General features: G+C 35.8%; 1 protein-coding gene across 2 annotated transcripts in view; it reads right to left on the bottom strand.

Moving 5' to 3' along the window:
- The window catches only part of LOC144352389 (uncharacterized), a 206,004-nt gene that overhangs the window by 118,880 nt on the left and 61,656 nt on the right, over nucleotides 1-25,468 (bottom strand). Inside the window, exon 1 of one of the 2 annotated variants that reach the window (XM_085504575.1) lies at nucleotides 7,053-7,267. The exons of the other annotated variant lie outside the window; for it this stretch is intronic. The gene's annotated coding sequence lies outside the window, so the exon portion shown is untranslated. Of the gene's footprint in view, nucleotides 1-7,052; nucleotides 7,268-25,468 lie in introns of those variants that run through there. 2 annotated transcript variants of the gene reach the window in all.

Below are 25,468 nucleotides of genomic sequence, written 5' to 3'. Positions count from 1 at the left end.
TGTTTGTTTTGTGTGTGTTGTACGGCCACAGAATGAAGGCAGCTCATTTGCGAAATACTTATTTATCTCATTTACATATTAGTTGTCGACAATACAATGTTATTCCACGGCAAATGAGTAATGTGCAGTACATATGTAATAAAACACTAGTACGCAGATTCATACATATTTATTGTTTGTTTGTGTATGATCGATCGGATATCCTAAATATTTAGCAATTTGTTTAAATTATATTCTCTGAGAACTGTGATGATTAAATTGACGACGAATGTCTGGTGGTCGACACAAAGTTGACTTTGACTGTTTAATATACAGTTGTGTGCAGTACTGCAAAACATTGCATCTTTATTTAGAATGTATACTGTTACTGTTACCATATCATGTCATATCATTACATTTTGTCTCGCAATCGCACATTACCCTTGGATCCTAACAATGGAAATTATTTTCCCGGCGTGCATAACGTTCATTCTCTGTGCTCACTTCATGCCAACGAGCCGCATCAATGTACCACGGCTGTCTTGAATTGGACAATGTGTGTTCCCACGATAACCTGTAACCTATAACGGCATACGAGACCATTATACATACAATTCCAAATATCCAACAAATCGATTACTTATAAACGTATTCACAACAAGTACAGTTGAATCATGATAACGTGATTGGTGGTTATGGCACGTGAACCACTCGCGCTCACGTGCAAGGTTTATGTTCAATAAGCGTCACATGGTTATGATTTAACGTCTCGTACATATACGAATGATGCGTGTACTTAAAACAAATAATCATGACCATACACAGCCACATTCGCCTTCACATTAACAGAAAACAGCCACGACTACGACTACTACAACCCCTCGGCTCGCATGTTTGTTCACCGTCAGTAATAATTTGCATAATCCAACGCGCGCTCTTGAGTAACGCAACTATTCTCAGCTTTCCATCAGTACACGATCGGAGGCTGAAAATGTTGTTGAAGTTGTCGCTGATTCGCTAATGAAGTCGAACAATCTCCATTAACGTCGTAAATGTGCATAATTAATTTACTCGGCGCCCTAATTTGAATACGTTTTGAAAACAAATACAAAAATAATTGTCTATGTATAGATTTGATATTGCAGATAAGTGACAAGAGCAGGAATATATTTTGGTATTGTACAGTCGCGTGATTGAATACGATCGTCGTCGTTTGTCCATTACCTTTTACATATATTTTACAATATTATATTATATTTTTAGTATAAGCGTTCAATTAAAGCGTGTAGCATTATGGGACAGTATTCTAGATGAGTGAGATTGAACGTAACACTTACGAATTCCTGTCAACAATTGAGCACACTTCCGAGAGTATCGCTATCGTACGTAATATGCACAATGCGTCATTCACCAAGCATACGACGTAACTGGGCACCACGCACAACAATCACACACACATTAGTTAGATAATTTCAATATGTGCGAACATGATAAGATATAACATTTAGGTGAATCCTCTGTGAATCGCACCTTAAATGTGTTGTTCCCTCGTTGGTTGCAATATAATTAGGCGTTCACTACCATAAAACATATAATTAATGGATGATTGTTACATGTTTCCTATTTTCATGCCAGTCTGTACAACATGCGTCGAAATGGACAACAACATAGTCAGTTCATCATGAATGAGTGAAGTAAAAATCGATTGGTTTTATAGCATTCTACTTACATATGAAGTACGGAAAACACTATTCAATATATGATGCCTGAGACCACGGCTAGGCGATTTGGTGCCGTGGTTGCCAATTGGAATCACATAGGCGGTACTTTATTCATGTGTACAACTTGTGTTTCCAGTTTCTAACCACTGTAACGTCAGTTAGCATGATATCACTCCATTAAGTTCACTTTAATTTCATCATAAATGAATGAAATTAATGCCGATTTGAATACAAAGCCCATTAGATTACCACGACTTTGAAAAATATACAATGGAGATTTAATGCGAACATTTTAGCACTATGCACTTTAATGGAACGGTAAGTGACTTCCGTATTAAATGCTCCGTCTATTTCCAAAGACGGGATCACTTGGAAACACGTACCAAATCACGGACTCATTTCGTAAATTCAACGCTAAATGTAACAACATAGTTACATATGAGTGTCTTATTTTATTTTCAGGACTGTGGAGGAATACTGAGTCGTAATTAATGCCGGAGTGCCTTGTCCATACATCGGGTACGGTTAGAGCGGTTTGTTGGTAGACTACCATGACTCCATTTATACTTATTGATTGTACGTATAATTGTTCACTAATTCTAGCCAAGCACGCTCCAGAAAATGAAATAATCTTCATAATGTCCAACTTATCAATGAGTGTTTGGCTGTTCCATAGATAAAAATACTAATTGTTAGCTCAGTATTATCCTGGTTCCGTGTTCGGGTTTATTCCGTGAATCTTCTATTGCCTACACGAATGGAATATACTATCAACACAAAAATTGCTCATCCCCATCACGCATATAACGTGGTAAAACAGGTTACTTATACAATCACCTCATAACGATAACAGAACGATCTTATTTAGATTTTGTTTAACAAATCAGACTATGTTATTGCACACATGCATTATCGGCTTAAAGGTCGTGAATTATGAGATTGAATCGAGTCAAAGACATAAAGGGTTAAATTAAACTCGTTGCACGAATAACACGAATCAATCTAAACATAATTGCAATTATGCGCATATTATCACTATAAGTGTTTGCAGGGATATACAGTCGCCGTTATAACATGGCCGAAGTTCATACATATCCCGGACATGCTGATCTTGTTCTAGTGTTTTGATAAAATCGTCTACTTTAATATCCCAGACGTTGTTTCTGTTTAACTGCGCCCCGCATATCTACACTAAGGAGATTATTCATGAAAGTCAACGCTGTATTAGTTCGTGCTTTTATGCCTTTCAATCATACTAAACCATAATTGAAATAAACCTCGTTGAAAACAAACGCATATATCCCTCCAACGTTAATTTTCTATTAAGAATACAACGGGGTAATATCCAAACAAGTATTACATGCAATTCCCTTTTACATCACACACATAGATTCAAGTATGTATAAATTGATTTCAATTTAATAATGGCTGCTCTCCGGTAGAAGTATTTTAGTAACTGTAAAATGTGAAACGAGTTAATACGAGTTATTCGTGTATCTGAACGATCGTATGCTGGTTTGCTGAATAAAGATATATATATATACTTCCTGTAGCCTACTGAGTTCAGCTAGCATTGGAAGAGTGTGGTATAATACTTGTTGTGATTTTAGTCTTGTTTTGTTTATTTGTCACTATCTGTCCATTTTATAAATAAAATAATACATGGTAAATTGTGTGTAATCATGGGGCGATTATGGTTTCCTTCATTCAACAAAATATGTGATACCCTGACACGGCGCGTTTCTTACATTGAAATAACTAGCCATATCAAAATAACTAGTCATATAAAGTTCGTATTCGGGTCATGCTTTGTGAGGGACAAGGTAATAAAGATTCATCCAATTAGACTTTATATGAAATTTAACTTCCCTTAAATTAATTCTCGCGTGGGAAACGTTGTGAGTAATAACTAAGTTCACACATTTCAACTATTTCTCTGGGGACGCTGATAACGATTGCTATTTGACTGGTTGATATGATAAGGAAAGTATTTAACACCTTTGACATGACTGAGCCTGTATAATTCTTGTTAATTGCTTTTTGGGGTCTATAGAATGAAAACATACCGCGATCTCCATTCCCACCTTACTGTACACAGCGCTTACCGCATGTTACGAATGCAATACAAACGGAATCGAGTGTCCAGTGTCAAAACGAATATAGGGAAAGCAATTCACATGCTCTGGCTTTTTCATCATGTAGTAGATTTCATTATATTATAACTAGGGCCACAGTAAGCCATTGTAAATATAAAACTGATGGTAACCAAAATAGATTGTCACGAGGAGAAATGTCTTGACTAACATTTACGTCACTCATGTAATCTAAAATTTGACTGTAAAAGTAAATCCGATAATCCAGTTTATGTTTGTTACACGGTCTATTACATATTTCTGAATGTCTTTGGGCGACGTGCACCGCCTAATCTGCTATGGCTTATTGTTGTAGCGTAAAATTAACGAAACCGCTAAACCAACAGGTAGATGTGGTAGGAACATATCAGGGGAGAAAATTGCCTTACAAAACAATGAACGATATTATTTGGTTTCCCCATAGGAAATGAAAAAAAAACTCAGAGACAATTCCTGTCATTGCCAATATGGCATTAGATGTTACGGATAACCTCCATGGAAACACTTCAGAGTGAAAAGCGTTCCTTCTGAATCTACTCTTACTCCTAGAATGCCAACGCCAATTTGTATCCATGGCAACAATGACATTTTGAACCGAAAGTCCGCGCACATTCGCATCGGCTTTTTGGAATGTTTATTAAAATACAGATCAAAATATGGGCAATTGTCCTGCCGCGTTTAATGTAGCGTTAGACAAACGATTACAACATTCCAAAAATAAGGAAAAGCAGTACTATCACTCGAGAAATGTGTGTTCTTACTACATACGCTGACACAGCCTAATTCAATTAGGTTTATATATGTGTTTAGGGTACCCCGTCTGACTTCAGTTGTAGTTAGACACCTTAGACACATGCATATATTTTCAGCGTCATTTTAAACAAATTAAAACATGCTATGGTAAGAGTTCAGCTATGTTCAGTGATCACAATACGTAGCGTTTTCAGTTCGTGATAATAACATACATGTTATTAGGATTAGTATTTTACTCTAGTTTTTATGATGGATTTCAAAGATATTTGGTGAATACCGTGCATTCGAAGTTCAGCGTCTAACTGATCTAAGCTTTCAAGCCCTCCACCCACACAGTGTACTTTGTAGACATAACATTGAACTCAAGTTTCATTTCTGCATATGACTCAAACTACTATAAATGTCAAGTTACTTAGATGTTTTGTTCAAATAAAGATCATTCCGTTGCAATGATATTCGCCCATACAGGGGCGAATGGATTTTAGCATAATATGGTTAAGGTGATATACTGTGTAGGATGTCCTGCTATTTATTATAAATATTAGTTCACACAGAAATAGTGCATAATTGACTTTGGAATACTCATTTAAAAGATAGAAGTATCTTCATTTTAAATATATTGTTGATTTGAAATGAGAATAAAATAGTGAATTTTCGCCTTTGACCGTTAAATGGTATATAAACGGGATAAATGATCGACACGGTGTCATAACATGTGATTTTATTCAGCAGGCAGCTGACATTTCGACAATTTTTGTCAAGATATACGCACTTAATGAAACGTGTTTATGAATTTATTACTACTTAATGTTTCGTGTGAGATATATAGCAATAGATGCAAGCAATTTGCCCGAGTCGGTTTAGGCATCATTACAGGTTAACATCGGAGCATATAAGCGAATTCTGATACACGTATATCAAATTCATTATCTAGAAATAAGTGCATCTAATTAGTATCTTTGTCGACACATTCGAACACTGAAATAACTTGCTTTCCGTTTGAATAATTGTAAGCAATAAATCAAACCTAATACACAAGAATACACATGATAACAATTTGACTAAGCTGAAAATGCTCTAATTATTCTAATTAAACAAGTTGCTATTTGTTTCTACCGATTTAAATTGTAGAAAAGTCAATTTGATATCTTGGTATCGACTTTCGTCATTCGTCCTAGTTGCATGTACCGCATCACTACTAAAAATGAATGCTATTGAACTCAACGTTGGATTTTCAGCTTCTTCTTCTACCAATTCTAAAACTCAATTTGAATTCGATCGCAATTTACCCTATATACAGCGTGTGTCATCTAAGGATCTTATGTGAGAGTCGACGATAACAATACTGATAAGACATACCGTAACGATTACATAAAATATTTATTGTTTTAATTTATTCAAATCTTTATCTGTTCGAATGTAGATTTAAAGTTTATTGCCTGCAGCGATCGTTTCGTGACATTAACAGTGTCGGCGTTACATTCAATATGCTCTGTAATATTTTATTTTAAGAAAGAAATTTGGGGCATCTAAATCAGGCTGATATGTAGTACGAATTATTGTCGTTGTAAAACGCATAACAGTAAATTCATCTTTTTAATATTTTAATTTCTCTCGCTGTAACTAAACATATTTGCACCTAAGTACCTAAATACCGTATTCAGGTGCTGTGTGGGTCTATTTTGCGTGCAATATCGGATAAGAAAAACATTCAAACTTTTATTTTGCGGCACAATATTGGTCACGCAAAATGCTGACCATCAAAGACTGTTGTTATTAACGACAACGTATACTCAACAACTAATCTACTCTTTTTTATTATGTTACTTTAACGAATACTTATTTTAGATAGTAGATATTGGACATTGTTCGTCATAGTTACTCTACGGTGCATGTAAATCACAGCAGAATTATGTAACAGAATTGCCGGAAGTCGGTGCACAGTTAGTATTTTCAAGGTAACAGTTAATCAAAGCTGTATACGAAAAGGCGAACCACGTACTGATTTGACGCAACAGCCTGTCACAGTGACACTTTGTTGTTTGTTGATACACCACGAAAGCATTAACACAGTTATAGCCGCTCATCGCCATTATTAGGTGCCAATAATGCCATATTAGATATGCCAATATTAAACCGTTTCAAGAAATGTACTTCTTGAATTAATTATATTATAAACCTTTTAAAACCTTTAGCAATGTTAATATTTATACATTTACAGGAACTATTACATTTTTGTCTTCATTCGTATAAAATAATACTTCTAGTTTTAACCATCAACCATTGTATATTATATACTATCACCACGAAACGCATACGGTTGAGTCATGTGCGGCATGTACATATTAACAATTACGAAATGCATTATTTCAAACAATGGAGAAATTTGAGTTACTGCTCGCCTAAGGTCGGCACATTGATACAAATTTACTCGACTCAAATCAAATTATACAAAATATTGACCTACCGTAACAGCGATAGCTTAGTGTAAGTTTGGAATAACACGTCAATATCAAAGAACAACTTGGCACACACCAACTAATAGACGGGAAAGACTCCACTTCGCTTCACTTCACTTCACAATTAGTAGAACTAATCGAAAACAGAACCGTTTTCAAGAGCTTTTTATAGTTGTGTGTAACCAGCTCAGTGTCTGCCCACGTCAAATCATACCCCTGTCATCTCCCCTTTATAATCAGTTTAGTTTGCTTCATTTATCCGGAAATGTACACAAGATCCCGCGAGATGTCACCTTTACAAGGGTATACATCTGTACGCATGCGCAAACGTGATATAAAAGTTACTATAGCGACGGTTAAAGTGAGCAACGATTGGCAGTAATGTATTCCTAGAAATATATAATGCAAATTTGGATAAACATAATAAGAACGGTGTCATTTATTATCGATGAGGCGATTCAAAGAAAATAAATATTCATCTTGTATTAAAACAACGTGTGACATCCTGCTTTTTAGGGTAATGCCTTCAAGCTAATTTTCAACTGAAAGCAAACGTGTCGTTTCAAATCACTGAGACAGAAATTATATGTAGGCCACGAAACCAACGAAATCATCTTTAAAAAATGTATGGTATATATACTTGATCAGTTGACAGTGTAAAGGTTCCCGAGAAAGGAATGATGTATGTATCAGAGAGTAATTACCACATGTTTATGTAAATACGTTATCTTGTAAATCATTATATGACCTGCTCCCAACATCGTTCATAAACAAAGATAGGAATGGCCTACATTATGAATCTTGACACCATTTCTATCGGCTCTGAATGATACCAACATAATCATAAAGGTAAATAGACAAAAACAAACAAAAATCCAACACACATGTACCTATATATCAATGCAAAATAAACTTGACAATAGTTATAATTGTCTTGACCAATCACAATAGCAAATCACGTCGACAAACGGCGGGATAAGGTGACAGTATGGGGTTATGACAGTAAGACTCATTTTAACCATGCGATATGACAGTAAGACTCATTTTAACCATGCGATATGACAGTAAGACTCATTTTAACCATGGAGTATGACACTAAAACTCATTTTAACTATTGGGTATGACAGTAAGACTAATTTTAACCATGCGATATGACAGTAAGACTCATTTTAACCATTGGTATGACAGTAAGTCTCATTTTAACCATGGAGTGTGACAGTAAGACTCATTTTAACCATTGGGTATGACAGTAAGACTCATTTTAACCATGCGGTATGACAGTAAGACTTATTTTAACCATGGGGTACGACACTAAAACTCATTTAACTAAGATGTGTGACACTACAACTAATTTTAACCATGGGTTATGACAGTAAGACGCATTTTAATCATGGGTTATGACAGTAAGACTCATTTTAAACATGCGATATGACAGTAAGACTCATTTTAACCATGGGGTATGACAGTAAGACTCATTTAACCATGGGGTATGACACTAAAACTCATTTAACTAAGGTGTGTGACTGTAAAACTCATTTTAACCATGGGGTATGACACTAAACCTCATTTAACTAAGATGTGTGACATTAAAACTCATTTTAACCATGGGTTATAATAGTAAAACTCATTTTAACCATGGGATATGACAGTAAGACTCATTTTAACCATGGGGTATGGCACTAAAACTCATTTAACTAAAGAGTGTGACAGTAAAACTCATTTTAACAATGGGTTACGACAGTAAGACTCATTTAACCATGGGTTATGACAGTAAGATTCATTTACCCATGGGTTATGAAAGTAAGACTTATTTTAACCATGGGTTATTACAGTACGGCTCATTTAACCATGGGTTATGACAGTAAGACTCATTTAACCATAGGTTATGAAAGTAAGACCTATTTTAACCATGGGTTATTACAGTACGGCTCATTTAACCATGAGTTATGACAGTGAGACTCATTTAACCATGGGTTATGACAGTAAAACTCATTTCAACCATGGGTTACGACAGTAAGACTCATTAAACCATGTGTTATGACAGTAAGACTTATTTTAACCATGGGTTATTACAGTACGGCTCATTTAACCATGGGTTATGACAGTAAGACTCATTTAACCATGGGTTATGAAAGTAAGACCTATTTTAACCATGGGTTATTACAGCACGGCTCATTTAACCATGGGTTATGACAGTGAGACTCATTTAACCATGGGTTATGACTGTAAAACTCATTTTAACTATGGGTTATTACAGTACGGCCCAATTAACCATTGGGTATAACATTAAGACTCATTTTAACGATTGGGTATGTCAGTAAGACTCATTTAACCATGGGGTCTAACAGTAATACTCATTTTAACCATTGGGTTTAACAGTAAGACTCATTTTAACCATTGAGTATGACAGTAAGACTCATTTTAACCACGGGGTCTAACAGTAAGACTCATTTTAACCATTGGGTTTAACAGTAAGACTCATTTTATCCATTGGGTTTAACAGTAAGACTCATTTTAACCATTGGGTATGACAGTAAAACGTATTTTAACCATGGGGTCTAATAGTAAGACTCATTTTAACCATGGGTTTAACAGTAAGACTCATTTTAACCATTGGGTATGACAGTAAGACTCATTTTATCCATTGGGTTTAACAGTAAGACTCATTTTAACCATTGGGTATGACAACAGTAAGACTTATTTTAACCATGGGGTCTAACAGTAAGTCTCATTTTAACCATTGGGTTTAACAGTAAGACTCATTTTAACCATTGGGCATAACAGAGAGACTTATTTTAACCATGGGGTCTAATAGTAAGACTCATTTTAATCATTGGGTCGAACAGTAAGACTCATTTTAACAATTGGGTATGACAGTAAGACTCATTTTAAACATTGGGTTTAACAGTAAGACACATTTTAACCATTGGGTATGACAGTAAGACTCATTTTAACCATTGGGTTTAACAGTAAGACTCATTTTAACCATTGGGTATGACTGTAAGACTTATTTTAACCATGGGGTATAATAGTAAGACTCATTTTAACCATTGGGTCTAACAGTAAGACTCATTTTAACAATTGGGTATGACAGTAAGACTCATTTTAAACATTCGGTTTAACAGTAAGACTCATTTTCACCATTGGGTATAACATTAAGGCTCATTATAACTAACCATTGGGTATAACAGTAAGACTCATTTTAACAATAGGGCATGACAGTAAGACTCAGTTTAACAATTGGGCATGACAGTAAGAGTCATTTATTCAGGAAGTATAATAGTAAAGACTCATTTTAACCATTTGTTATGACAGTGCGTCTCATTTTAACAATTGGGCATGACAGTAAGACTCATTTTAAATATTGGGTTTAATAGTAAGACTCATTTTAACCATTGGGTATAACAGTAAGACACTTTTTAACCATGGGGTTTAACAGTAAGACTCATTTTAAACATTTGGTATGACAGTAAGTCTCATTTTAACCATTAGTATGACACTAAGGCTCATTTTAACAATTGGGCATGACAGTAAGACTCTTTTTAACAATTGGGTATGACAGTAAGATTCATTTTAACAATTGGGCATGACAGTAAGACTCATTTTAATCAGGAGGTATAACAGTAAGACTCATTTCAACCATGGGGTATGACAGTAAGACATATTTTAATAATTGGGCATGACAGTAAGACTCTTTTTAACAACTGGTTATGACAGTAAGACACATTTTAACCATTGGGTATGACAGTAAGACACATTTTAATAAGGGGGTATAACAGTAAGACTCATTTTACCATGGGGTATGACAGTACGACTCATTTTAACTATAGGGTATGACAGTAAGACTCATTTTAACAATTGGGTATGACAGTAAGACTCATTTTAACCATTGGGAATGACAGTAAGTCTCATTTTAACAATTGGGCATGACAGTAAGACACATTTTAACCATTGGGTTTAACAGTAAGTCTCATTTTAACCACTAGTATGACAGTAAGGCTCATTTTAACCATTGGGTATGACAGTAAAACACATTTTAACCATTGGGTATAACAGTAAGACTCATTTTAACCACTGGGTATGACAGTAAGACTCATTTTCACCATTGGGTATGACAGTAAGACTCATTTTAACCATTGGGTATGACAGTAAGACACTTTTTAACCATTGTGTATGAGAGTAAGACTCATTTTAACCATTGGGTTTGACAGTAAGACTCATTTTAACCATTGGTTATGACAGTAAAACACATTTTAACCATTGGGTATAACAGTAAGTCTCATTTTCACCATTGGGTGTGACAGTAAGACTCATTTTAACCTTTGGGTATGACAGTAAGACACATTTTAACCATTGGGTTTAACAGTAAAACACATTTTAACCATTGGGTATGACAGTAAGACTCATTTTAACCATTGGGTATAACAGTAAGTCTCATTTTCACCATAGGATTTGACAGTAAGACTCATTTTAACCATTGGCTATGACAGTAAGACTCATTTTAACCATTGGGTATGACAGTAAGACCCATTTTCACCATTGGGTATAACAGTAAGACTCATTTTCACCATTGGGTATAACAGTAAGACTCATTTTCACCATTGGATTTGACAGTAAGACTCATTTTAACCATTGGGTATGACAGTAAGACTCATTTTCACCATTGGGTATAACAGTAAGACTAATTTTCACCATTGGGTATAACAGTAAGACTCATTTTCACCATTGGGTTTAACAGTAAGATTCATTTTAACAATTGGGCATGACAGTAAAACTCATGTTCACCATTGGGAATAACAGTAAGGTTCATTTTCACCATTGGGTATGACAGTAAGACTCATTATAACAATTGGGTATGACAGTAAGACTCATTTTAACCATTGGATATAACAGTAAGACTCATTTTAACAATTGAGCATGACAATAAGACTCATTTTCACCATTGGGTATGACAGTAAGACTCATTTTAACCATTGGGTATGACAGTCAGTCTCATTTTAACAATTGGGTGTGACAGTAAGTCTCATATTAACCGTTGGATATGACAGTAAGTCTCATTTTAGCCATTGGGTATGACAGTAAGTCTCATTTTAACAATTGGGCATGACAGTAAGACACATTTTTGACCATGGGGTTTAACAGTAAGGCTCATTTTAACCATTGGGTATGACCGTAAGTCTCATTTTAACCATTGGGATGACAGTAAGTCTCATTTTAACTGTTGGATATGACAGTAAGTCTCATTTTAGACATAGGGTATGACAGTAAGTCTCATTTTAACCAATGGATATGACAGTAAGTCTCATTTTAACCATTGGGCATGACACTAAGACACATTTTAACCATTGGATATGACAGTAAGTCTCATTTTAGCCATTGGGTATGACAGTAAGACTCATTTTAACAATTGTGTATGACAGTAAGACTCATTTTAAGCTTTGGGTATGACAGTAAGACTCCTTTTAACCATTGGGTATGTCAGTAAGACTCATTTTAACAATTGTGTATGACAGTAAGACTCATTTTAACCATTGGGTATGACAGTAAGACTCATTTTCACCATTGGGTATGACAGTAAGACACATTTTAACTATTGGTTATGACAGTAAGACTCATTTTAACAATTGGGCATGACAGTAAGGCTCATTTTAACGATTGGGTATGGCAGTAAGACTCATTTTAACGATTGGGTATGACAGTAAGTCTCAATTTAACGTTTGGGTAGGACAATAAGACTCATTTAACCATGGCGTATAGCATTAAGACTCATTTAACCATTTGATATGATATTAAGACTGATTTTAACCATGTTTTTGACAGTAAGACTGATTTTAACCTTGGGGTATGACAGAAAGATTGGTTGAATGCACAACAATGCTATATATTGATAACCTTTTGGCAGTCATAGTGGTTGAATGCACAGTGACAGAACAATGCTATATATTGATAACATTTTGGCAGTCATAGTGGATGAATGCCCAGTGACACAATAATGCTATCAATTGATAACATTTTGGCAGTCATAGTGGTTGAATGCACAGTGACACAACAATGCTATCTATTGATAACATTTTGGCAGTCATAGTGGTTGAATGCACAGTGACACAACAATGCTATATATTCATAATATTTTGGCAGTCATAGTGGTTGAATGCAAAGTGACACAACAATGCTATCAATTGATAACCTTTTCACAGTCATAGTGGTAGAATGCACAGTGACACAACAATGCTATCAGTTGATAACCTTTTGGCCGTCATAGTGGTTGAATGCACAGTGACACAACAATGCTATCAATTGATTACATTCTGGCAGTCTTAGTGGTTGAATGCACAGTGACACAACAATGCTATCAATTGATTACATTCTGGCAGTCTTAGTGGTTGAATGCATAGTGACACAACAATGCTATCTATTGATAACATTTTGGCAGTCTTAGTGGTTGAATGCACAGTGACACAACAATGCTATCAATTGATTACATTCTGGTAGTCATAGTGGTTGAATGCGCAGTGACACAACAATGCTATCTATTGATAACATTTTGGCAGTCTTAGTGGTTGAATGCACAGTGACACAACAATGCTATGCATTGATAACCTTTTGGCAGTCTTAGTGGTTGAATGCACAGTGATACAACAATGCTATCAATTGATAACATTTTGGCAGTCTTAGTGGTTGAATGCACAGTGACACAACAATGCTATCTATTGATGACATTTTTGGCAGTCATAGTGGTTGAATGCACAGTGACACAACAATGCTATCAATTGATAACATTCTGGTAGTCATAGTGGTTGAATGCACAGTGAAACAACGAATTCTATCTATTGATATCCTTTTGGCAGTAATAGTGGTTGAATGCACAGTGACAGAACAATGCTATATATTGATAACATTTTGGCAGTCATAGTGGATGAATGCCCAGTGACACAATAATGCTATCAATTGATAACATTTTGGCAGTCATAGTGGTTGAATGCACAGTGACACAACAATGCTATCTATTGATAACATTTTTGCAGTCCTAGTGGTTGAATGCACCGTGACACAACAATGCCATATATTGATAATATTTTGGCAGTCATAGTGGTTGAATGAACAGTGACACAACAATGCTATCAATTGATAACCTTTTGGCAGTCATAGTGGTTGAATGCACAGTTATACAACAATGCTATCAGTTGATAACCTTTTGGCAGTCATAGTGGTTGAATGCACAGTGACACAACAATGCTATCAATTGATTACATTCTGGCAGTCTTAGTGGTTGAATGCACAGTGACACAACAATGCTATCAATTGACAACCTTTTGGCAGTCATAGTGGTTGAATGCACAGTGACACAACAATGCTATCCATTGATAACCTTTTGGCAGTCTTAGTGGTTGAATGCACAGTGATACAACAATGCTATCAATTGATAACCTTTTGGCAGTCATAGTTGTTGAATGCACTGTGACACAACAATGCTATCAATTGATAACATTTTGGCAGTCATAGTGGTTGAATGCACAGTGACACAACAATGCTATCAATTGATAACATACTGGCAGTCATAGTGGTTGAATGCACAGTGACACAACGAATTCTATCTATTGATAACATTTTGGCAGTAATTGAGGTTGAATGCACAGTGACAGAACAAAGCTATCTATTGATAACCTTTTGGCAGTCATAGTGGTTGAATGCACAGTGACACAACAATGCTATCAATTGATAACCTTTTGGCAGTCATAGTGGTTGAATGCACTTTGACACAACAATGCTATCAATTGATAACCTTTTGGAAGTCTTAGTGGTTGAATGCACAGTGATACAACAATGCTATCAATTGATAACCTTTTGGCAGTCATAGTGGTTGAATGCACAGTGACAAAACAATGCTATCAATTGATAACATTTTGGCAGTCATAGTGGTTGAATGCACAGTGACACAACAATTCTATCAATGATAACATTTTGGCTGTCTTAGTGGTTGAATGCACAGTGACACAACAATGCTATTTATTAATAACATTTTGTCAGTCATAGTGGTTGAATGCACTGTGACACAACAATGCTATCAATTGATAACATTCTGGCAGTCATAGTGGTTGAAATGCACAGTGAGAAACCGAATTCTATCTATTGATAACATTTTGGCAGTAATTGTGGTTGAATGCACAGTGACAGAACACAGCTATCTATTGATAACCTTTTGGCAGTCATAGTGGTTGAATACACAGTTACACAACAATGCTATATCGATAACCTTTTGGCAGTCATAGTGGTTGAATACACAGTTGCACAACAATGCTATATATTGATAACATTTTGGCAGTAATAGTGGTTGAATGCACAGTTACACAACAATGCTATATTTTGATAACATTTTGGCAGTAATAGTGGTTGAATGCACAGTTACACAACAATGCTATCTATTGATAACATTTTGGCAGTCATAGTGTTTGAATGCACAGTGACACAACAATGCCATATATTGATAAAATTTTGGCAGTCATAGTGGTTGAATGCACAGTGACACAACAATGCTATCAATTGATAACCTTTTGGCAGTCATATTGGTTGAATGCACAGTGACACAACAATGCTATATATTGATAATATTTTGGCAGTCATAGTGTTTGAATGCACAGTGACACAACAATGCCATATATTGATAATATTTTGGCAGTCATATTGGTTGAATGCACAGTGACACAACAATGCTATATATTGATAACCTTTTGGCAGTCATATTGGTTGAATGCACAGTGACACAACAATGCTATATATTGATAATATTTTGGCAGTCATAGTGTTTGAATGCACAGTGACACAGCAATGCCATATATTGATAATATTTTGGCAGTCATAGTGGTTGAATGCACAGTGACACAACAATGCTATCAATTGATAACCTTTTGGCAGTCATATTGGTTGAATGCACAGTGACACAGCAATGCCATATATTGATAATATTTTGGCAGTCATAGTGGTTGAATGCACAGTGACACAACAATGCTATCAGTTGATACTTTTTTGGCAGTCATAGTGGTTGAATGCACAGTGACACAACAATGCTATCAATTGATTAAATTCTGGCAGTCATAGTGGTTGAATGCACAGTGACACAACAATGCTATATATTGATAATATTTTGGCAGTCATAGTGGTTGAATGCACAGTGACACAACAATGCTATCAATTGATAACCTTTTGGCAGTCATAGTGGTTGAATGCACAGTTATACAACAATGCTATCAATTGATAACCTTTTGGCAGTCATAGTGGTTGAATGCACAGTTATACAACAATGCTATCTATTGATAACATATTGGCAGTCTTAGTGGTTGAATGCACAGTGACACAACAATGCTATTAATTGATAACCTTTTGGCAGTCATAGTGGTTGAATGCACAGTGACACAACATTGCTATCCATTGATAACCTTTTGGCAGTCTTAGTGGTTGAATGCACAGTGATACAACAATGCTATCAATTGATAACCTTTTGGCAGTCATAGTTGTTGAATGCACTGTGACACAACAATGCTATCAATTGATAACATTTTGGCAGTCATAGCGGTTGAATGCACAGTGACACAACAATGCTATCAATTGATAACATACTGGCAGTCATAGTGGTTGAATGCACAGTGACACAACGAATTCTATCTATTGATAACATTTTGGCAGTAATTGAGGTTGAATGCACAGTGACAGAACAAAGCTATCTATTGATAACCTTTTGGAAGTCATAGTGGTTGAATGCACAGTGACACAACAATGCTATCAATTGATAACCTATTGGCAGTCATATTGGTTGAATGCACAGTGACACAACAATGCCATATATTGATAATATTTTGGCAGTCATAGTGGTTGAATGCACAGTGACACAACAATGCTATCAGTTGATACTTTTTTGGCAGTCATAGTGGTTGAATGCACAGTGACACAACAATGCTATCAATTGATTACATTTTGGCAGTCTTAGTGGTTGAATGCACAGTGACACAACAATGCTATCTATTGATGACATTTTTGGCAGTCATAGTGGTTGAATGCACAGTGACACAACAATGCTATCAATTGATAACATTCTGGTAGTCTTAGTGGTTGAATGCACAGTGATACAACAATGCTATCAATTGATAACCTTTTGGCAGTCATAGTGGTTGAATGCACAGTGACACAACAATTCTATCTATTGATAACATTTTGGCAGTCTTAGTGGTTGAATGCACAGTTATACCACAATGCTATCAGTTGATACCCTTTTGGCAGTCATAGTGGTTGAATGCACAGTGACACAACAATGCTATCAATTGATTACATTCTGGCAGTCATAGTGGTTGAATGCACAGTGACACAACAATGCTATATATTGATAATATTTTGGCAGTCATAGTGGTTGAATGCACAGTGACACAACAATGCTATCAATTGATAACCTTTTGGCAGTCATAGTGGTTGAATGCACAGTAATACAACAATGCTATCAGTTGATAACCTTTTGGCAGGCATAGTGGTTGAATGCACAGTGACACAACAATGCTATCAATTGATTACATTCTGGAAGTCATAGTGGTTGAATGCGCAGTGACACAACAATGCTATCTATTGATAACATATTGGCAGTCTTAGTGGTTGAATGCACAGTGACACAACAATGCTATTAATTGAGAACCTTTTGGCAGTCATAGTGGTTGAATGCACAGTGACACAACAATGCTATCCATTGATAACCTTTTGGCAGTCTTAGTGGTTGAATGCACAGTGATACAACAATGCTATCAATTGATAACCTTTTGGCAGTCATAGTTGTTGAATGCACTGTGACGCAACAATGCTATCAATTGATAATATTTTGGCAGTCATAGTGGTTGAATTCACAGTGACACAACAATCCTATCAATTGATAACATACTGGCAGTCATAGTGGTTGAATGCACAGTGACACAACGAATTCTATCTATTGATAACATTTTGGCAGTAATTGAGGTTGAATGCACAGTGACAGAACAAAGCTATCTATTGATAACCTTTTGGCAGTCATAGTGGTTGAATGCACAGTGACACAACAATGCTATCAATTGATAACCTTTTGGCAGACATAGTGGTTGAATGCACAGTGACACAACAATGCTATCAATTGATAACCTTTTGGAAGTCTTAGTGGTTGAATGCACAGTGATACAACAATGCTATCAATTGATAACCTTTTGGCAGTCATAGTGGTTGAATGCACAGTGACACAACAATGCTATCAATTGATAACATTTTGGCAGTCATAGTGGATGAATGCACAGTGACACAACAATTATATCTATTGATAACATTTTGGCAGTCTTAGTGGTTGAATGCACAGTGACACAACAATGCTATTTATTAATAACATGTTGGCAGTCATAGTGGTTGAATGCACTGTGACACAACAATGCTATCAATTGATAACATTCTGGCAGTCACAGTGGTTGAAATGCACAGTGACACAACAATGCTATCTATTGATAACATTTTGGCAGTCATAGTGGTTGAATGCACAGCGACACAACAGTGCCATATAATGATAATATTTTGGCAGTCATATTCGTTGAATGCACAGTTATACAACAATGCTATCAGTTGATACCCTTTTGGCAGTCATAGTGGTTGAATGCACAGTGACACAACAATGCTATCAATTGATTACATTCTGGCAGTCATAGTGGTTAAATGCACAGTGACACAACAATGCTATCAATTGATTACATTCTGGCAGTCATAGTGGTTGAATGCACAGTGACACAACAATGCTATATATTGATAACATTTTGGCAGTAATAGTGGTTGAATGCACAGTGACAGAAAAATGCTATATATTGATAACATTTTGGCAGTAATAGTGGTTGAATGCACAGTGACATGACGAATGCTATATATTGATAACATTTTGGCAGTAATAGTGGTTGAATGCATAGTGACACAACAATGCTATCTATTGATAATATTTTGGCAGTCATAGTGGTTGAATGCACAGTGACACATCAATGCTATCTTTTGATAATATTTTGGCAGTCATAGTGGTTGAATGCACAGTAACACAACAATGCTATCAATTGATAATTTTTTGGCAGTCAAAGTGGTTGAATGCACAGTGACACAACGAATTCTATCTATTGATAACATTTTGGCAGTAATAGTGGTTGAATGCACAGTTACACAACGAATTCTATCTATTGATAACATTTTGGCAGTAATAGTGGTTGAATGCACAGTGACACAACAATGCTATCTATTGATAACATTTTGGCAGTCATATTAGTTAAATGCACAGTGACAGAACAATGCTATATATTGATAACATTTTGGCAGTCATAGGGGTTGAATGCACAATTACACAACGAACTCTATCTATTGACAACAGTTTGGCAGTAATATTGGTTGAATGCACAGTGACAGAACACAGCTATCTATTGATAACCTTTTGGCAGTCATAGTGGTTGAATACACAGTTACACAACAATGCTATATCGATAACCTTTTGGCAGTCATAGTGGTTGAATACACAGTTACACAACAATGCTATATATTGATAACATTTTGGCAGTAATAGTGGTTGAATGCACAGTTACACAACAATGCTATATTTTGATAACATTTTGGCAGTAATAGTGGTTGAATGCACAGTTACACAACAATGCTATCTATTGATAACATTTTGGCAGTCATAGTGTTTGAATGCACAGTGACACAACAATGCCATATATTGATAAAATTTTGGCAGTCATAGTGGTTGAATGCACAGTGACACAACAATGCTATCAATTGATAACCTTTTGGCAGTCATATTGGTTGAATGCACAGTGACACAACAATGCTATATATTGATAATATTTTGGCAGTCATAGTGTTTGAATGCACAGTGACACAACAATGCCATATATTGATAATATTTTGGCAGTCATATTGGTTGAATGCACAGTGACACAACAATGCTATATATTGATAACCTTTTGGCAGTCATATTGGTTGAATGCACAGTGACACAACAATGCTATATATTGATAATATTTTGGCAGTCATAGTGTTTGAATGCACAGTGACACAGCAATGCCATATATTGATAATATTTTGGCAGTCATAGTGGTTGAATGCACAGTGACACAACAATGCTATCAATTGATAACCTTTTGGCAGTCATATTGGTTGAATGCACAGTGACACAACAATGCCATATATTGATAATATTTTGGCAGTCATAGTGGTTGAATGCACAGTGACACAACAATGCTATCAGTTGATACTTTTTTGGCAGTCATAGTGGTTGAATGCACAGTGACACAACAATGCTATCAATTGATTAAATTCTGGCAGTCATAGTGGTTGAATGCACAGTGACACAACAATGCTATATATTGATAATATTTTGGCAGTCATAGTGGTTGAATGCACAGTGACACAACAATGCTATCAATTGATAACCTTTTGGCAGTCATAGTGGTTGAATGCACAGTTATACAACAATGCTATCAATTGATAACCTTTTGGCAGTCATAGTGGTTGAATGCACAGTTATACAACAATGCTATCTATTGATAACATATTGGCAGTCTTAGTGGTTGAATGCACAGTGACACAACAATGCTATTAATTGATAACCTTTTGGCAGTCATAGTGGTTGAATGCACAGTGACACAACATTGCTATCCATTGATAACCTTTTGGCAGTCTTAGTGGTTGAATGCACAGTGATACAACAATGCTATCAATTGATAACCTTTTGGCAGTCATAGTTGTTGAATGCACTGTGACACAACAATGCTATCAATTGATAACATTTTGGCAGTCATAGCGGTTGAATGCACAGTGACACAACAATGCTATCAATTGATAACATACTGGCAGTCATAGTGGTTGAATGCACAGTGACACAACGAATTCTATCTATTGATAACATTTTTGCAGTAATTGAGGTTGAATGCACAGTGACAGAACAAAGCTATCTATTGATAACCTTTTGGAAGTCATAGTGGTTGAATGCACAGTGACACAACAATGCTATCAATTGATAACCTATTGGCAGTCATATTGGTTGAATGCACAGTGACACAACAATGCCATATATTGATAATATTTTGGCAGTCATAGTGGTTGAATGCACAGTGACACAACAATGCTATCAGTTGATACTTTTTTGGCAGTCATAGTGGTTGAATGCACAGTGACACAACAATGCTATCAATTGATTACATTTTGGCAGTCTTAGTGGTTGAATGCACAGTGACACAACAATGCTATCTATTGATGACATTTTTGGCAGTCATAGTGGTTGAATGCACAGTGACACAACAATGCTATCAATTGATAACATTCTGGTAGTCTTAGTGGTTGAATGCACAGTGATACAACAATGCTATCAATTGATAACCTTTTGGCAGTCATAGTGGTTGAATGCACAGTGACACAACAATTCTATCTATTGATAACATTTTGGCAGTCTTAGTGGTTGAATGCACAGTTATACCACAATGCTATCAGTTGATACCCTTTTGGCAGTCATAGTGGTTGAATGCACAGTGACACAACAATGCTATCAATTGATTACATTCTGGCAGTCATAGTGGTTGAATGCACAGTGACACAACAATGCTATATATTGATAATATTTTGGCAGTCATAGTGGTTGAATGCACAGTGACACAACAATGCTATCAATTGATAACCTTTTGGCAGTCATAGTGGTTGAATGCACAGTAATACAACAATGCTATCAGTTGATAACCTTTTGGCAGGCATAGTGGTTGAATGCACAGTGACACAACAATGCTATCAATTGATTACATTCTGGAAGTCATAGTGGTTGAATGCGCAGTGACACAACAATGCTATCTATTGATAAACATATTGGCAGTCTTAGTGGTTGAATGCACAGTGACACAACAATGCTATTAATTGAGAACCTTTTGGCAGTCATAGTGGTTGAATGCACAGTGACACAACAATGCTATCCATTGATAACCTTTTGGCAGTCTTAGTGGTTGAATGCACAGTGATACAACAATGCTATCAATTGATAACCTTTTGGCAGTCATAGTTGTTGAATGCACTGTGACGCAACAATGCTATCAATTGATAATATTTTGGCAGTCATAGTGGTTGAATTCACAGTGACACAACAATCCTATCAATTGATAACATACTGGCAGTCATAGTGGTTGAATGCACAGTGACACAACGAATTCTATCTATTGATAACATTTTGGCAGTAATTGAGGTTGAATGCACAGTGACAGAACAAAGCTATCTATTGATAACCTTTTGGCAGTCATAGTGGTTGAATGCACAGTGACACAACAATGCTATCAATTGATAACCTTTTGGCAGACATAGTGGTTGAATGCACAGTGACACAACAATGCTATCAATTGATAAACTTTTGGAAGTCTTAGTGGTTGAATGCACAGTGATACAACAATGCTATCAATTGATAACCTTTTGGCAGTCATAGTGGTTGAATGCACAGTGACACAACAATGCTATCAATTGATAACATTTTGGCAGTCATAGTGGATGAATGCACAGTGACACAACAATTATATCTATTGATAACATTTTGGCAGTCTTAGTGGTTGAATGCACAGTGACACAACAATGCTATTTATTAATAACATGTTGGCAGTCATAGTGGTTGAATGCACTGTGACACAACAATGCTATCAATTGATAACATTCTGGCAGTCATAGTGGTTGAAATGCACAGTGACACAACAATGCTATCTATTGATAACATTTTGGCAGTCATAGTGGTTGAATGCACAGCGACACAACAGTGCCATATAATGATAATATTTTGGCAGTCATATTCGTTGAATGCACAGTTATACAACAATGCTATCAGTTGATACCCTTTTGGCAGTCATAGTGGTTGAATGCACAGTGACACAACAATGCTATCAATTGATTACATTCTGGCAGTCATAGTGGTTAAATGCACAGTGACACAACAATGCTATCAATTGATTACATTCTGGCAGTCATAGTGGTTGAATGCACAGTGACACAACAATGCTATATATTGATAACATTTTGGCAGTAATAGTGGTTGAATGCACAGTGACAGAAAAATGCTATATATTGATAACATTTTGGCAGTAATAGTGGTTGAATGCACAGTGACATGACGAATGCTATATATTGATAACATTTTGGCAGTAATAGTGGTTGAATGCATAGTGACACAACAATGCTATCTATTGATAATATTTTGGCAGTCATAGTGGTTGAATGCACAGTGACACATCAATGCTATCTTTTGATAATATTTTGGCAGTCATAGTGGTTGAATGCACAGTAACACAACAATGCTATCAATTGATAATTTTTTGGCAGTCAAAGTGGTTGAATGCACAGTGACACAACGAATTCTATCTATTGATAACATTTTGGCAGTAATAGTGGTTGAATGCACAGTTACACAACGAATTCTATCTATTGATAACATTTTGGCAGTAATAGTGGTTGAATGCACAGTGACACAACAATGCTATCTATTGATAACATTTTGGCAGTCATAGTAGTTAAATGCACAGTGACAGAACAATGCTATATATTGATAACATTTTGGCAGTCATAGGGGTTGAATGCACAATTACACAACGAATTCTATCTATTGACAACAGTTTGGCAGTAATATTGGTTGAATGCATAGTGACACAACAATGCTATATATTGATAACCTTTTGGCAGTCATAGTGGTTGAATGCACAGTGACACAACAATGCTATATATTGATAACATTTTGGCAGTCATAGTGGTTGAATGCACAGTGACACAACGAATTATATCCATTGATATCATTTTGGCAGTAATATTGGTTGAATGCACAGTGACACAAAAATGCTATATATTGATAACCTTTTGGCAGTCATAGTGGTTGAATGCACAGTGACACAACGAATTCTATCTATTGATAATATTTTGGCAGTAATAGTGGTTGAATGCACAGTGACACAACAATGCTATCTATTGATAACATTTTGGCAGTCATAGTGGTTAAATGCACAGTGACAGAACAATGCTATCCAATGATAACATTTTGGCAGTAATAGTGGTTGAATGCACAGTGACAGAACAATGCTGTATATTGATAACATTTTCGCAGTAATAGTGGTTGAATGCACAGTGACATGACGAATGCTATCTATTGATAACATTTTGGCAGTAATAGTGGTTGAATGCATAGTGACACAACAATGCTATCTATTGATAATATTTTGGCAGTCATAGTGGTTGAATGCACAGTGACACATCAATGCTATCTATTGATAATATTTTGGCAGTCATAGTGGTTGAATGCACAGTAACACAACAATGCTATCAATTGATAATTTTTTGGCAGTCAAAGTGGTTGAATGCACAGTGACACAACGAATTCTATCTATTGATAACATTTTGGCAGTAATAGTGGTTGAATGCACAGCGACACAACGAATTCTATCTATTGATAACATTTTGGCAGTAATAGTGGTTGAATGCAGAGTGACAGAACAATGCTATCTATTGATAACATTTTGGCAGTCATAGTGGTTAAATGCACAGTGACAGAACAATGCTATATATTGATAACATTTTGGCAGTCATAGGGGTTGAATGCACAATTACACAACGAATTCTATCTATTGACAACATTTTGACAGTAATATTGGTTGAATGCATAGTGACACAACAATGCTATATATTGATAACCTTTTGGCAGTCATAGTGGTTGAATGCACAGTGACACAACAATGCTATATATTGATAACATTTTGGCAGTCATAGTGGTTGAATGCACAGTGACACAACAATGCTATTTATTAATAACATTTTGGCAGTCATAGTGGTTGAATGCACAGTGACACAACAATGCTATCAATTGATAACATTCTGGCAGTCATAGTGGTTGAATGCACAGTGACACAACGAATTCTATCTATTGATAACATTTTGGCAGTAAATGAGGTTGAATGCACAGTGACAGAACAAAGCTATCTATTGATAACATTTTGGCAGTAATTGTGGTTGAATGCGCAGTGACACAACAATGCTATATATTGATAACATTTGGCAGTCAAAGTGGTTGAATGCACAGTGACACAGCAATGCTATATATTGATAACCTTTTGGCAGTCATAGTGGTTGAATGCTCAGTGACACAACAATGCTATCTATTGATAATCTTTTGGCAGTAATAGTGGTTGATTGCACAGTGACACAACAATGCTATCTATAGATAACATTTTGGCAGTCATAGTGGTTAAATGCACGGTGACACAACGAATTCTATCTATTGATAATATTTTGGCAGTAATAGTGGTTGAATGCACAGTGACACAACAATGCTATCTATTGATAACATTTTGGCAGTCATAGTGGTTAAATGCACAGTGACAGAACAATGCTATCTATTGATAAC

Source organism: Saccoglossus kowalevskii, chromosome 10 (assembly GCF_978046115.1).
Source record: "Saccoglossus kowalevskii chromosome 10, keSacKowa6.1, whole genome shotgun sequence".
In the NCBI taxonomy this organism is placed as follows: Eukaryota; Metazoa; Hemichordata; class Enteropneusta; family Harrimaniidae; genus Saccoglossus; species Saccoglossus kowalevskii.
Note: the sequence above shows the minus strand (reverse complement) of the source record. Positions and strands in the feature narration are given on the sequence as shown.